Source organism: Scyliorhinus torazame, chromosome 19 (assembly GCF_047496885.1).
Source record: "Scyliorhinus torazame isolate Kashiwa2021f chromosome 19, sScyTor2.1, whole genome shotgun sequence".
In the NCBI taxonomy this organism is placed as follows: Eukaryota; Metazoa; Chordata; class Chondrichthyes; order Carcharhiniformes; family Scyliorhinidae; genus Scyliorhinus; species Scyliorhinus torazame.
Genome location: NC_092725.1, coordinates 21617144 through 21635130, shown reverse-complemented (window position 1 = coordinate 21635130; position 17987 = coordinate 21617144). Strand labels below are relative to the sequence as shown.

At 49.6% G+C, this 17987-nt stretch overlaps 1 protein-coding gene across 5 annotated transcripts in view; it reads right to left on the bottom strand.

Moving 5' to 3' along the window:
• The window catches only part of LOC140396045 (sulfotransferase 1A1-like), a 113685-nt gene extending 102265 nt beyond the window's left edge, over positions 1–11420 (bottom strand). Inside the window, exon 1 of one of the 5 annotated variants that reach the window (XM_072484117.1) lies at positions 11255–11420. The gene's annotated coding sequence lies outside the window, so the exon portion shown is untranslated. Of the gene's footprint in view, positions 1–11174 lie in introns of all 5 variants that reach the window. The other 4 variants (XM_072484116.1, XM_072484118.1, XM_072484119.1 and 1 more) reach the window with 4 other exon arrangements.
• Positions 11421–17987: the final 6567 nt, after the last annotated feature.

The following is a 17987-nucleotide window of genomic DNA, read 5'->3' as shown; positions in this document are numbered from 1 at the left end:
ATCTCTCACCCGCCCAATCTCTCACACACGCAATCTCTCACCCACACAATCTCTCACAAACACAATTTCTCACACACATAATATCTCTCACACATAATATCTCTCACACACACAATCTCTCACACACACAATCTCTCACACACACAATCTCTCACCCACACAAACTCTCACAGACACAATCTCTCACACACAATCTCTCACACACACAATCTCTCACACACACATTCTCTCACACACAATCTCTCTCACCCACACAATCTCTCACACACGCAATCTCTCACACACACAATCTCTCACACACAATCTCTCACACACACAATCTCTCACCCACCCAATCTCTCACACACACAATCTCTCACACACAATCTCTCACACACACAATCTCTCACACACACAATCTCCCACAAACAATCTCTCAAACACACACAATCTCACACGTACAAACTCTCACACGCACAATCTCTCACACACACAATCTCTCACACACATAATCTCTCACACACACAATCTCTCTCACACACAATCTCTCACACACACATCTCTCACCCACAATCTCTCACACACACAATTTCACACACACACAATCTCTCACACACAATCTCTCACACACACAATCTCACACACACACAATCTCTCACACACACAATCTCTCACCCACACAATCTCTCACACACAATCTCTCACACACACACAATCTCCCACCCACACAATCTCTCACACACACAATCTCAGACACACACAATCTCTCACACACACAATCTCTCACACACACAATCTCTCACACACACCATCTCTCACACACACAATCTCACACACACAATCTCTCGCACACAATCTCTCACACACAATCTCTCACACACAATCTCTCACACACACAATCTCTCACACACAATCTCACACACACACAATCTCTCACCCACACAATCTCACACACACAAAATCTCTCACACACATTCTCTCACACACACAATCTCTCACACACACAATCTCTCACACACACAATCTCTCACACACACAATCTCTCACACACACAATCTCTCACACACAATCTCACACACAGAATCTCTCATCCACACAATCTTTCACACACACATAATATCTCTCACACACACAATCTCTCACCCACACAATCTCTCACACACACAATCTCACACACACACAATCTCTCACACACACAATCTCTCACACACACAATCTCTCACACACAATCTCTCACACACACAATCTCTCACACACAATCTCTCACTCACACACAATCTCTCACCCACACAATCTCACACACACACAATCTCTCACACACACAATCTCTCACACACACAATCTCTCACACACACAATCTCTCACACACACAATCTCTCACCCACACAACGTCTCACCCACACAATCTCTCACCCACACAATCTCACACACACACAATCTCTCACACACACAATCTCTTACACACACAATCTCTCACACACACAATCTCTCACACACACAATCTCACACACACAATCTCTCGCACACAATCTCTCACACACAATCTCTCACACACAATCTCTCACAAACACAATCTCTCACACACAATCTCACACACACACAATCTCTCACCCACACAATCTCACACACACACAATCTCTCACACACATTCTCTCACACACATTCTCTCACACACACAATCTCTCACACACACAATCTCTCACACACACAATCTCTCACACACACAATCTCTCACACACAATCTCACACACAGAATCTCTCATCCACACAATCTTTCACACACACATAATATCTCTCACACACACAATCTCTCACCCACACAATCTCTCACACACACAATCTCTCACACACACAATCTCTCACACACACAATCTCTCACACACACAATCTCTCACACACAATCTCTCACACACACACAATCTCTCACCCACACAATCTCTCGCACACACAATCTCCCACACACACAATCTCTCACACACACTATCTCACACACACAATCTCTCACACACACAATCTATCACACACACAATCTCTCACCCACACAATCTCTCACACACACAATCACTCACACACATATCTCTCACACACACAATCTCTCACACACACAATCTCTCACACACAATCTCTCACACACACAATCTCTCACCCACACAATCTCTCACACACAATCTCACACACACACAATCTCTCACCCACACAATTTCTCACACACACAATCTCTCACACACACAATCTCTCACACACACAATCTCTCACACACACAATCTCTCACACACACAATCTCTCACACACAATCTCACACACACAATCTCTCACCCACACAATCTCTCACCCAAACAATCTCTCACACACACATATCTCTCACACACACATATCTCTCACACACACAATCTCTCACACACACAATCTCTCACACACACAATCTCTCACACACACAATGTCTCACACACACAATCTCTCACACACAATCTCTCACACACACAATCTCTCACCCACACAATCTCTCACACACACAATCTCTCACACACACAATCTCTCACATACAATATCTCACACACAATCTCTCACAGACACAATCTCTCACCCACACAATCTCTCACACACACAATCTCTCACACACATATCTCTCACACACACAATCTCTCACACACACAATCTCTCACACACAATCTCTCACACACACAATCTCTCACCCACACAATCTCTCACACACACAATCTCTCACACACACAATCTCTCACACACACAATCTCTCACACACACAATCTCTCACACACACAATCTCTCACACACACAATCTCTCACACACAATCTCTCTCACCCACACAATCTCTCACACACACAATCTCTCACACACAATCTCTCACACACACAATCTCTCACCCGCCCAATCTCTCACACACACAATCTCTCACACACACAATCTCTCACACACACAATCTCTCACACACAATCTCTCTCACCCACACAATCTCTCACACACACAATCTCTCACACACAATCTCTCACACACACAATCTCTCACCCGCCCAATCTCTCACACACACAATCTCTCACACACACATAATATCTCTCACACACACAATCTCTCACACACACAATCTCTCACACACACAATCTCTCACACACACAATCTCTCACACACAATCTCTCACACACACAATCTCTCACCCACAAAATCTCTCACACACACAATCTCTCACACACACAATCTCTCACACACATATCTCTCACACACACAATCTTTCACACACACAATCTCTCACACACAATCTCTCACCCGCCCAATCTCTCACACACGCAATCTCTCACCCACACAATCTCTCACAAACACAATTTCTCACACACATAATATCTCTCACACATAATATCTCTCACACACACAATCTCTCACACACACAATCTCTCACACACACAATCTCTCACCCACACAAACTCTCACAGACACAATCTCTCACACACAATCTCTCACACACACAATCTCTCACACACACATTCTCTCACACACAATCTCTCTCACCCACACAATCTCTCACACACGCAATCTCTCACACACACAATCTCTCACACACAATCTCTCACACACACAATCTCTCACCCACCCAATCTCTCACACACACAATCTCTCACACACAATCTCTCACACACACAATCTCTCACACACACAATCTCCCACAAACAATCTCTCAAACACACACAATCTCACACGTACAAACTCTCACACGCACAATCTCTCACACACACAACCTCTCACACACATAATCTCTCACACACACAATCTCTCTCACACACAATCTCTCACACACACATCTCTCACCCACAATCTCTCACACACACAATTTCACACACACACAATCTCTCACACACAATCTCTCACACACACAATCTCACACACACACAATCTCTCACACACACAATCTCTCACCCACACAATCTCTCACACACAATCTCTCACACACACACAATCTCCCACCCACACAATCTCTCACACACACAATCTCACACACACACAATCTCTCACACACACAATCTCTCACACACACAATCTCTCACACACACCATCTCTCACACACACAATCTCACACACACAATCTCTCGCACACAATCTCTCACACACAATCTCTCACACACAATCTCTCACACACACAATCTCTCACACACAATCTCACACACACACAATCTCTCACCCACACAATCTCACACACACAAAATCTCTCACACACATTCTCTCACACACACAATCTCTCACACACACAATCTCTCACACACACAATCTCTCACACACACAATCTCTCACACACAATCTCACACACAGAATCTCTCATCCACACAATCTTTCACACACACATAATATCTCTCACACAAACAATCTCTCACACACACAATCTCTCACACACACAATCTCTCACACACACAATCTCTCACACACAATCTCTCACCCACACAATCTCTCACCCAAACAATCTCTCACACACACATATCTCTCACACACACATAATATCTCTCACACACACAATCTCTCACACACACAATCTCTCACACACACAATCTCTCTCACACAATCTCTCACACACAATCTCTCACACACAATCTATCACACACGCAATCTCTCACCCACACAATCTCTCACAAACACAATTTCGCACACACATAATATCTCTCACACATACTATCTCTCACACACACAATCTCTCACACACACAATCTCTCACACACACAATCTCTCACCCACACAAACTCTCACACACACAATCTCTCACACACAATCTCTCACACACACAATCTCTCACACACACAATCTCTCACACACAATCTCTCTCACCCACACAATCTCTCACACACACAATCTCTCACACACACAATCTCTCACACACAATCTCTCACACACACAATCTCTCACCCACCCAATCTCTCACACACACAATCTCTCACACACAATCTCTCACACACACAATCTCTCACACACACAATCTCTCACACACACAATCTCTCACACACACAATCTCTCACACATACAATCTCTCACACACAATCTCTCACACACACACAATCTCTCACCCACACAATCTCTCGCACACACAATCTCTCACACACACAATCTCTCACACACACTATCTCTCACACACAATCTCTCACACACACAATCTATCACCCACACAATCTCTCACACACACAATCTCTCACACACATATCTCTCACACACACAATCTCTCACACACACAATCTCTCACACACAATCTCTCACACACACAATCTCTCACCCACACAATCTCTCACACACAATCTCACACACACACATTCTCTCACCCACACAATTTCTCACACACACAATCTCTCACACAAACAATCTCTCACACACACAATCTCTCACACACACAATCTCTCACACACACAATCTCTCACACACAATCTCACACACACAATCTCTCACCCACACAATCTCTCACCCAAACAATCTCTCACACACACATATCTCTCACACACACATATCTTTCACACACACAATCTCTCACACACACAATCTCTCACACACACAATCTCTCACACACACAATCTCTCACACACACAATCTCTCACACACACAATCTCTCACCCACACAATCTCTCACACACACAATCTCTCACACACACAATCTCTCACACACACAATCTCTCACACACACAATCTCTCACATACAATATCTCACACACCATCTCTCACAGACACAATCTCTCACCCACACAATCTCTCACACACACAATCTCTCACACACATATCTCTCACACACACAATCTCTCACACACACAATCTCTCACACACAATCTCTCACACACACAATCTCTCACCCACACAATCTCTCACACACACAATCTCTCACACACACAATCTCTCACACACAATCTCTCTCACCCACACAATCTCTCACACACACAATCTCTCACACACAATCTCTCACACACACAATCTCTCGCCCGCCCAATCTCTCACACACACAATCTCTCACACACACATAATATCTCTCACACACACAATCTCTCACACACACAATCTCTCACACACACAATCTCTCACACACACAATCTCTCACACACAATCTCTCACACACACAATCTCTCACCCACAAAATCTCTCACACACACAATCTCTCACACACACAATCTCTCACACACATATCTCTCACACACACAATCTTTCACACACACAATCTCTCACACACAATCTCTCACCCGCCCAATCTCTCACACACATAATATCTCTCACACACACAATCTCTCACACACACAATCTCTCACACACACAATCTCTCACACACACAATCTCTCACACACAAAATCTCTCACACACAATCTCTCACACACACACAATCTCTCACCCACACAATCTCTCACACACACAATCTCTCACACACACAATCTCTCACTCACACAATCTCTCTCACACAATCTCTCACACACGCAATCTCTCACCCACACAATCTCTCACAAACACAATTTCTCACACGCATATCTCTCACACATAATATCTCTCACACACACAATCTCTCAAACACACAATCTCTCACACACAATCTCTCACCCACACAATCTCTCACCCACACAAACTCTCACACACACAATCTCTCACACACAATCTCTCACACACACAATCTCTCACACACACAATCTCTCACACACAATCTCTCTCACCCATACAATCTCTCACACACACAATCTCTCACACACAATCTCTCACACACACAATCTCTCACCCACCCAATCTCTCACACACACAATCTCTCACACACAATCTCTCACACACACAATCTCTCACACACACAATCTCCCACACACAATCTCTCAAACACACACAATCTCACACGTACAAACTCTCACACGCACAATCTCTCACACACACAATCTCTCACACACATAATCTCTCACACACACAATCTCTCACACACAATATCTCACACACACATCTCTCACCCACAATCTCTCACACACACAATTTCACACACACACAATCTCTCACACACAATCTCTCACACACACAATCTCACACACACACAATCTCTCACACACACAATCTCTCACCCACACAATCTCTCACACACAATCTCTCACACACAATCTCTCACACACAATCTCTCACACACAATCTGTCACACACACAATCTCTCACACACAATCTCTCACACACACACAATCTCACACACACAATCTCTCACACGCACAATCTCTGATACACACAATCTCTCACACACACAATCTCACACACACAATCTCTCTCACACAATCTCTCACACACAATCTCTCACACCCACAATCTCTGACACACAATCTCTCACACACACAATCTCACACACACAATCTCTCACCGACACAATCTCTCACACACACAATCTCTCACACACACAATCTCTCACACACACAATCTCTCACACACACAATCTCTCACACACACAATCTCTCACACACACAATCTCTCACACACAATCTCTCACACACAGTCTCTCACACACACAATCTCTCACACACCCACAATCATTCACCCACACAATCTCTCTCACACACAGTCTCTCACCTACACAATCTCTCACACACACAATCTCTCACACGCACAATCTCTGACACACACAATCTCTCACACACACAATCTCACACACACAATCTCTCACCGACACAATCTCTCACACACACAATCTCCCACACACACAATCTCTCACCCGCCCAATCTCTCACACACACAATCTCTCACACACAATCTCTCACACACACAATCTCTCACACACACAATCTCCCACACACAATCTCTCAAACACACAAAATCTCACACGTACAAACTCTCACACGCAAAATCTCTCACACACACAATCTCTCACACACATAATCTCTCACACACACAATCTCTCACACACACAATCTCTCACACACACATCTCTCACCCACAATCTCTCACACACACAATTTCACACACACACAATCTCTCACACACAATCTCTCACACACACAATCTCACACACACACAATCTCTCACACACATAATCTCTCACCCACACAATCTCTCACACACAATCACTCACACACAATCTCTCACACACAATCTCTCACACACACAATCTCTCACACACAATCTCTCACACACACACAATCTCACACACACAATCTCCCACACGCACAATCTCTGATACACACAATCTCTCACACACACAATCTCACACACACAATCTCTCTCACACAATCTCTCACACACAATCTCTCACACACAATCTCTCACACACAATCTCTCACACACACAATGTCACACACACACAATCTCTCACACACACACAATCTCACACACACAATCTCTCACACCCACAATCTCTGACACACACAATCTCTCATACACACAATCTCACACACACAATCTCTCACCGACACAATCTCTCACACACACAATCTCTCACACACACAATCTCTCACACACACAATCTCTCACACACACAATCTCTCACACACAGTCTCTCACACACACAATCTCTCACACACCCACAATCATTCACCCACACAATCTCTCTCACACACAGTCTCTCACCCACACAATCTCTCACACACACAATCTCTCACACGCACAATCTCTGACACACATAATCTCTCACACACACAATCTCACACTCACAATCTCTCACACACACAATCTCTCACACACACAATCTCTCACACACAGTCTCTCACACACACAATCTCTCACACACCCACAATCATTCACCCACACAATCTCTCTCACACACAGTCTCTCACCCACACAATCTCTCACACACACAATCTCTCACACACAATCTCTCACACACACAATCTCTCACACACAATCTCACACACACACACACAATCTCTCACACACACATTCTCACACACACACAATCTCACACACAATCTCTCACACACACAATCTCTCACCCACACAATCTCACACACACAATCTCTCACACACACAATCTCACACACACAATCTCTCACACACACAATCTCTCACCCACACAATCTCTCACACACACATAATATCTCTCACACACACATAATATCTCTCACACACACAATCTCTCACACACACAATCTCACACACACAATCTCACACACACAATCTCTCACACACACATTCTCACACACACACAATCTCACACACACAATCTCTCACAAACACAATCTCTCACACACACACAATCTCTCACACACACAATCTCTCACACACACAATCTCTCACCCACACAACCTCTCACACACATAATCTCTCACACACACAATCTCTCACCCACACAATCTCTCCCACACAAAATCTCTCACACACACACAATCTCCCATCCACACAATCTCTCACACACACAATCTCTCACACACACAATCTCTCACACACACAATCTCTCACCCACACAATCTCTCACACACACAATCTCTCACACACACAATCTCTCACACACACAATCTCTCACACACACAATCTCTCACCCACACAATCTCTCACACACACAATCTCACACACACACAATCTCTCACACACACAATCTCTCACACACACAATCTCTCACACACACAATCTCTCACACACAATCTCTCTCACCCACACAATCTCTCACACACACAATCTCTCACACACACAATCTCTCACCCACAATCTCCCACACACACAATCTCTCACCCGCCCAATCTCTCACACACACAATCTCTCACACACACATATCTCTCACACACAAAATCTCTCACACACACAATCTCTCACACACACAATCTCTCACACACACAATCTCTCACACACAATCTCTCACACACACAATCTCTCACACACACAATCTCTTACACACACAATCTCTCACACACACAATCTCTCACACACATAATATCTCTCAGACACACAATCTCTCACTCACACATTCTCTCACACACACAATCTCTCACACACACAATCTCTCACACACACAATCTCACACACACACAATCTCTCACACAGACAATCTCTCACACACACAATCTCTCACACACACAATCTCTCACACACACAATCTCTCACACACATAATATCTCTCACACACACAATCTCTCACACACACAATCTCTCACACACACAATCTCTCACCCGCCCAATCTCTCACACACGCAATCTCTCACACACACATAATATCTCTCACACACACAATCTCTCACACACACAATCTCTCACACACACAATCTCTCACACACACAATCTCACACACACACAATCTCACACACACACAATCTCACACACACACACAATCTCTCACACACACACAATCTCTCACCCACACAATCTCTCACACACACAATCTCTCACACACACAATCTCTCACACATACAATCTCTCACACACACAATCTCACACACACACAATCTCTCACACACACAATCTCTCACACATACAATCTCTCACACACACAATCTCACACACACACAATCTCTCACACACACAATCTCTCACACACACAATCTCTCACACACACATAATATCTCTCACACACACAATCTCTCACACACAAATAATAACTCTCACACACACAATCTCACACACACACAATCTCACACACACACAATCTCACACACACACAATTTCACACACACACAATCTCTCACACACACAATCTCTCACACACACAATCTCTCACACACACAATCTCTCACACACACACTCTCTCACACACACAATCTCTCACACACACAATCTCTCACACACACAATCTCTCACACACACAATCTCTCACACGCACAATCTCACACACGCACAATCTCTCACACACAATCTCTCACACACTCAATCTCTCACACACACACAATCTCTCACACACACAATCCCTCACACACACAATCTCTCTCACACACACAATCTCCCACACACAATCTCACACACACAATCTCTCACACACACAATCTCTCACACACACAATCTCTCACACACACAATCTCTCACACACACAATCTCTCACACACACAATCTCTCATCCACAATCTCTCACGCACACAATTTCAGACACACACAATCACTCACACACAATCTCTCACACACACAATCTCACACACACACAATCTCTCACACACACAATCTCTCACCCACACAATCTCTCACACACAATCTCTCACACACGCAATCTCTCACACACAATCTCTCACACACACACGAAGAAAGACTTTCCATGACACACTCACACTGAACCATTCTCTAACACTCACACACATTCTATTCACTTCACCTTGAGTTTCCCAGTGTGTTCTCCTCACTCTCCTGTCCCACACGACTGTTCCGAGGACCAGTCTCACGCTAGTTACATACCAGAGCTGGACGAACAGGAACAGCCAAGTTGGTATCACAAATGCCCTGCTTTTGTGTTTCAGAGTTGTTTGGTGTGGGCGTGATACCAGAGCTCAGTTTTCACTGGCAGAACTAATGACTCACTAGGCAACAGGACACGGAAATTCTTATGTTGACATCGAAGTAAACTTTGGAATCTGAAATAAATCACTGCTCCCAATGTGCTCTCCTCTACTTTGGGAAGGTTAAACACAGACTGGGCGACCGTTTGCGGAATATCTTCACTAAGCCGTAAGATCGACCCCCAACCTCCCCGCCACTCGACATTTTCACTCAGAATCTTGCTCTCATGTCCACATGTCTGCCCCTGACCTGCTCCAATAAGACCATCAGACACAGGAGCAGAATTAGGCCACTCGGCCCATCGAGTCTGCTCCGCCATTCAATCACGGCTGATATTTTTCTCATCCCCATTCTCCGGCCTTATCCCCAGAACCCCTGATCCCCTTATTATGGGGGCATGGTAGCACAGTGGGTAGCACTGTTGTGTGTGGGTTTCCTCCGGGTGCTCCGGTTTCCTCCCACAAGTACCGAAAGACGTGCTGTTAGGTGAATTGGACATTCTGAATTCTCCCTCCGTGTACCCGAACAGGCGCCGGAATGTGGCGACTAGGGGATTTTCACAGCAACTTCATTGCAATGTAAGCCAACTTGTGACAATAATTATTATTATAATCAAGAACCTATCTATCTCTATCTTAAAGACACTCCGTGATTTGGCCTCCACAGCCTTCTGCGGCAAAGAGTTCCACAGATTCACCACCCTCTGGCTGAAGAAATTCCTCCTCATCTCTGTTGAGGATGAATTTCGTCCCTTTAGTCTGAGCTTGTGTCCATGAGTCTGTCAATATTTCCGAAGCTCCAGCCTATCCCTGACCTCCTATGCTGCTCCACCTCCTCTATCACCCCTTTCAAATTATACAACACAAAACATTTTTACCTCTCTCCAGCTCGTACGGCCTCGAAACATTAACTCCCTTTTTCCCTCCACAGGTGCTGCCAGACCTGCTGAAATGTTTATTTTGTTACCTGGGATGTGAGTGTCACTGGCCCGTCAGAAATTACCCCTTGAGAAGATGGTGGTGAGCGGCATTCCTGAACTGCTGCAAACCGTATGGGCGATGTCAGTGCTGAGGGAGCACCGCTCTGTCTGAGGGTCAGGACTGAGGGAGCACCGCACTGTCTGAGGGTCAGTGCTGAGGGAGCGCCGCACTGTCAGAGGGTCAGTACTGAGGGAGCGCCGCACAGTCAGAGGGTCAGTACTGAGGGAGCGCCGCACTGTCAGAGGGTCAGTGCTGAGGGAGCGCCGCACTGTCAGAGGGTCAGTACTGAGGGAGCGCCGCACTGTCAGAGGGTCAGTACTGAGGGAGCACCGCACTGTCAGAGGGTCAGTACTGAGGGAGATCCGCACTGTCTGAGGGTCAGTACTGAGGGAGCACCGCACTGTCAGAGGGTCACTGCTGAGGGAGCACCGCACTGTCAGAGGGTCAGTACTGAGGGAGTGCTGCACTGTCAGAGGGTCAGTACTGAGGGAGTGCCGCACTGTCAGAGGGTCAGTACTGAGGGAGCGCCGCACTGTCAGAGGGTCAGTACTGAGGGAGCGCCGCACTGTCAGAGGGTCAGTACTGAGGGAGCACCGCACTGTCGGAGGGTCAGTGCTGAGGGTGCGCCGCACTGTGGGCGTGTCAGTACTGAGGGAGCACCGCACTGTCTGAGGGTCAGTACTGAGCGAGATCCGCACTGTCTGAGGGTCACTGCTGAGGGAGCACCGCATTGTGGGCGTGTCAGTACTGAGGGAGATCCGCACTGTCTGAGGGTCAGTACTGAGGGAGTGCCGCACTGTCAGAGGGTCAGTACTGAGGGAGCGCCGCACTGTCAGAGGGTCAGTACTGAGGGAGCGCTGCACTGTCACAGGGTCAGTACTGAGGGAGCGCCGCACTGTCAGAGGGTCAGTATTGAGGGAGTGCCGCACTGTCTGAGGGTCAGTACTGAGGGAGTGCCGCACTGTCACAGGGTCAGTACTGAGGGAGCACCGCACTGTCTAAGGGTCAGTGTTGAGGGAGCACCGCACTGTCAGAGGGTCAGTACTGAGGGAGATCCGCACTGTCTGAGGGTCACTGCTGAGGGAGCACCGCACTGTCTGAGGGTCAGTACTGAGCGAGATCCGCACTGTCTGAGGGTCACTGCTGAGGGAGCACCGCACTGTGGGCGTGTCAGTACTGAGGGAGATCCGCACTGTCTGAGGGTCAGTACTGAGGGAGCACCGCACTGTCTGAGGGTCAGTACTGAGGGAGCACCGCACTGTCAGAGGGTCAGTACTGAGTGAGTACCGCACTGTCAGGGGGTCAGTACTGAGGGAGTGCCGCACTGTCACAGGGTCAGTACTGAGGGAGCACCGCACTGTCTGAGGGTCAGTGCTGAGGGAGCGCCGCACTGTCAGAGGGTCAGTATTGTGGGAGTGCCTCACTGTCTGAGGGTCAGTACTGAGGGAGTGCCGCACTGTCACAGGGTCAGTACTGAGGGAGCACCGCACTGTCTAAGGGTCAGTGTTGAGGGAGCACTGCACTGTCTGAGGGTCAGTGTTGAGGGAGCACCGCACTGTCTGAGGGTCAGTGCTGAGGGAGATCCGCACTGTCTGAGGGTCAGTGTTGAGGGAGATCCGCACTGTCTGAGGGTCAGTGCTGAGAGAGCACCGCACTGTTGGAGGGTCAGTGCTGAGGGAGATCCGCACTGTCTGAGGGTCAGTACTGAGGGAGCGCCGCACTGTCTGAGGGTCAGTACTGAGGGAACACCGCACTGTCTGAGGGTCAGTGCTGAGGGAGCACCGCCCGTCTGAGGGTCAGTACTGAGGGAGATCCGCACTGTCCGAGGGTCAGTGTTGAGGGAGATCCGCACTGTCAGAGGGTCAGTACTGATGGAGCGCCGCACTGTTGGAGGGTCAGTGCTGAGGGAGATCCCCACTGTCTGAGGGTCAGTGTTGAGGGAGATCCGCACTGTCTGAGGGTCAGTGTTGAGGGAGATCCGCACTGTCTGAGGGTCAGTGCTGAGGGAGCACCGCACTGTCTGAGGGTCAGTACTGAGGGAGCACCGCACTGTCTGAGGGTCAGTACTGAGGGAGCGCCGCACCGTCTGAGGGTCAGTACTGAGGGAGATCCGCACTGTCTGAGGGTCAGTACTGAGGGAGCGCCGCACCGTCTGAGGGTCAGTACTGAGGGAGATCCGCACTGTCTGAGGGTCAGTACTGAGGGAGATCCGCACTGTCTGAGGGTCAGTGCTGAGGGAGCACCGCACTGTCGGAGAGTCACTGCTGAGGGAGATCCGCACTGTCTGAGGGTCAGTGTTGAGGGAGATCCGCACTGTCAGAGGGTCAGTACTGAGGGAGCACCGCACTGTTGGAGGGTCAGTGCTGAGGGAGATCCGCACTGTCTGAGGGTCAGTGTTGAGGGAGATCCTCACTGTCTGAGGGTCAGTGCTGAGGGAGCACCGCACTGTCTGAGGGTCAGTACTGAGGGAGCACTGCACTGTCTGAGGGTCAGTGCTGAGGGAGCACTGCACTGTCTGAGGGTCAGTGCTGAGGGAGATCCGCACTGTCGGAGGGTCAGTACTGAGGGAGCGCCGCACTGTCTGAGGGTCAGTACTGAGGGAGCACCGCACTGTCGGATGGTCAGTACTGAGGGAGCACCGCACTGTCAGAGGGTCAGTACTGAGGGAGCACCGCACCGTCTGATGGTCAGCGCTGAGGGAGCACCGCACTGTCAGAGGGTCAGTACTGAGGGGGCACCGCACTGTCTGATGGTCAGCGCTGAGGGAGCACCGCACTGTCAGAGGGTCAGTACTGAGGGAGCACCGCACTGTCTGAGGGTCAGCGCTGAGGGAGCACCGCACTGTCAGAGGGTCAGCGCTGAGGGAGCACCGCACTGTCTGATGGTCAGTGCTGAGGGAGCACCGCACTGTCAGAGGGTCAGCGCTGAGGGAGCACCGCACTGTCTGATGGTCAGTGCTGAGGGAGCACCGCACTGTGATGGAATCTTTAATCAGAAGATTCTAGGTTCGGCTCCTGGCTGGCTCGCCAAATGAAGGAAACTTTAATTTATGGGAATCTTAACCTGTCGAACTACGCCAAGTTTGGGGGAAACTTAGTTGATGATTCAAGTCCTGGCGCAATACGACAAGTTGTAAGATTTGTAATATTTTTAGACTGTGTTAAGTTGTTCGATTCCTTGTATTATTCGACTGTGTATAATTGAAGGAAATTATATTATCTCTGCTATTCGGTTATCAGTAGCACTTTGCGAACACTGGAACTCAGCAGAAATTTTCAGTATAAACTTCTCAGGTGCCAAAAATAATTGTTTTATTTGTAGTCGCTTGATTACAATTTGAAAGTCATTTAAAAGGCAATTCGTAGACAATTCGAAGCTTTCAGAGAATTACAGACATTGGGCGAAATTCTCCGTTATCGGCGGAAAGTCCGCCGATCGGCGCAAAAAACGGCGCAAATCCCACTTGCGTCACGTCATAAAAATGGGCCGATAGTCTCCGGTCCGAAATGGGCTAGCAGCGACGTGACGGGATCTGCGCTTGCGCAATGGTTCACGCCGTGAGCGTCATACGCGCTGCACGGCGTGACGGCTCATAAGGCCGCGCAGCTCCCGCCCACCCGACCGGAACACCCGACAGCAACACTCGACTGGATGGCTGGCCGTCGCTCAGCCCCAAGGTTCGAGTCACGCGATGTGGAGGCGCTCCTGGACGCGGTGGAGCAGAGGAGGGACGCCCTGTATCCCGGGCACGGCCGCAGAGTTGCCCCACGCCACAGCCGGCGTCTGTGGAGGGAGGTGGCAGAGGCCGTCACCGCTGTGGCCCTAACACCACGGACAGGCACCCAGTGCCACAAGAAGGTGAACAACCTCGTCAGAGCAGGCAGGGTGAGCCTCCCCCATATCCCCCATATCCCCCCTCCCCATATCCCCCCTCCCCCATATCCGCCATATCCCCCCCTCCCCCATATCCCCCATATCCCCCTCCCCCATATCCCCCCTCCCCCATATCCCCCCTCCCCCATATCCCCCATATCCCCCCTCCCCCATATCCCCCCTCCCCCATATCCCCCATATCCCCCCTCCCCCATATCCCCCATATCCCCCCTCCCCATATCCCCCATATACACCCCTCCCCCATATCCCCCCTCCCCCATATCCCCCATACCCCCCTCCCCATATCCCCCCTCCCCCATATCCCCCCTCCCCCATATCCCCCATATCCCCCCTCCCCCATATCCCCCCCTCCCCATATCCCCCCTCCCCCATATCCCCCCTCCCCCATATCCCCCCTATCCCCCCTCCCCCATATCCCCCCTCCCCCATATCCCCCCTCCCCCATATCCCCCCTCCCCCATATCCCCCCTCCCCCATATCCCCCTCCCCATATCCCCCATACCCCCTTCCCCCATATCCCCCTCCCCCATATTCCCCCTCCCCCATATCCCCCCTTCCCATATCCCCCATATCCCCCTCCCCATATCCCCCCTCCCCCATATCCCCCCTCCCCCATATCCCCCCTCCCCCATATCCCCCCTCCCCCATATCCCCCATATCCCCCCTCCCCCATATCCCCCCTCCCCCATATCCCCCCTCCCCCATATCCCCCATACCCCCCTCCCCCATATCCCCCCTCCCCCATATCCCCCCTCCCCCATATCCCCCCTCCCCATATCCCCCCTCCCCCATATCCCCCCTCCCCATATCCCCCTCCCCCATATCCCCCTCCCCCATATCCCCCATACCCCCCCCTCCCCCATATCCCCCCTCCCCCATATCCCCCCTATCCCCCCCTCCCCCATATCCCCCCTCCCCCATATCCCCCCTCCCCCATATCCCCCCTCCCCCATATCCCCCCTCCCCATATCCCCCATATCCCCAAGTGAATCCAGCCCTAATCTTAACCTCTGCAATGCACGCGCAACCGATGGCGTGCATTCATATACCTGCCTAACACTGTTGCCTTTTACCCCTGCCACCACCCCCCCCCCCCAGGAGAAGCGCGCACACAACAATAGGGAGCATGTGAGGACTGGAGGAGGCCCCGCTGATGAGAGGCCACTGACCGTACATGAGGAAAGGGCCCTGGAACTGGCTGGCGGACCTGAGGACCGGGAGGTTGCTGATGCAGAGGTCGGGGCCCCACGAGCAAGTGAGCCACCAACAGCCCGTCCCCATATCCCCCCTCCCCTATATCCCCCTCTCCCGTATCACCTGATCACTGCCTGATGTCTAACCATGCATGCTTCATTGTGTATCGCAGGACCAAACGTCCAGGCACCCATCCCCGCAGATGCACACCGCCCGCAGGATGCCCCTCGGAGACCACGGGAGACGGAGAGACCCGCACCCTCCAGCATGCGACGCCCGCAGGATGCCCCTCGGACACCACGGGAGACGGAGAGACCCGGACCCTCCAGCATGCGACGCCCGCAGGATGCCCCTCGGAGACCACGGAGACGGAGAGACCCGGACCCTCCAGCATGCGACGCCCGCAGGATGCCCCTCGCACACCACGGGAGACGGAGAGACCTGGAGCAACAGGGAGACGACACCCCCGTCACGTGCGGGAGCGACCACCCAGCGATGAGGGGGGCAGCCACAGGCCCCCGTCACATCCGAGCCAGGACACCACTACCCAGGACACCACTACC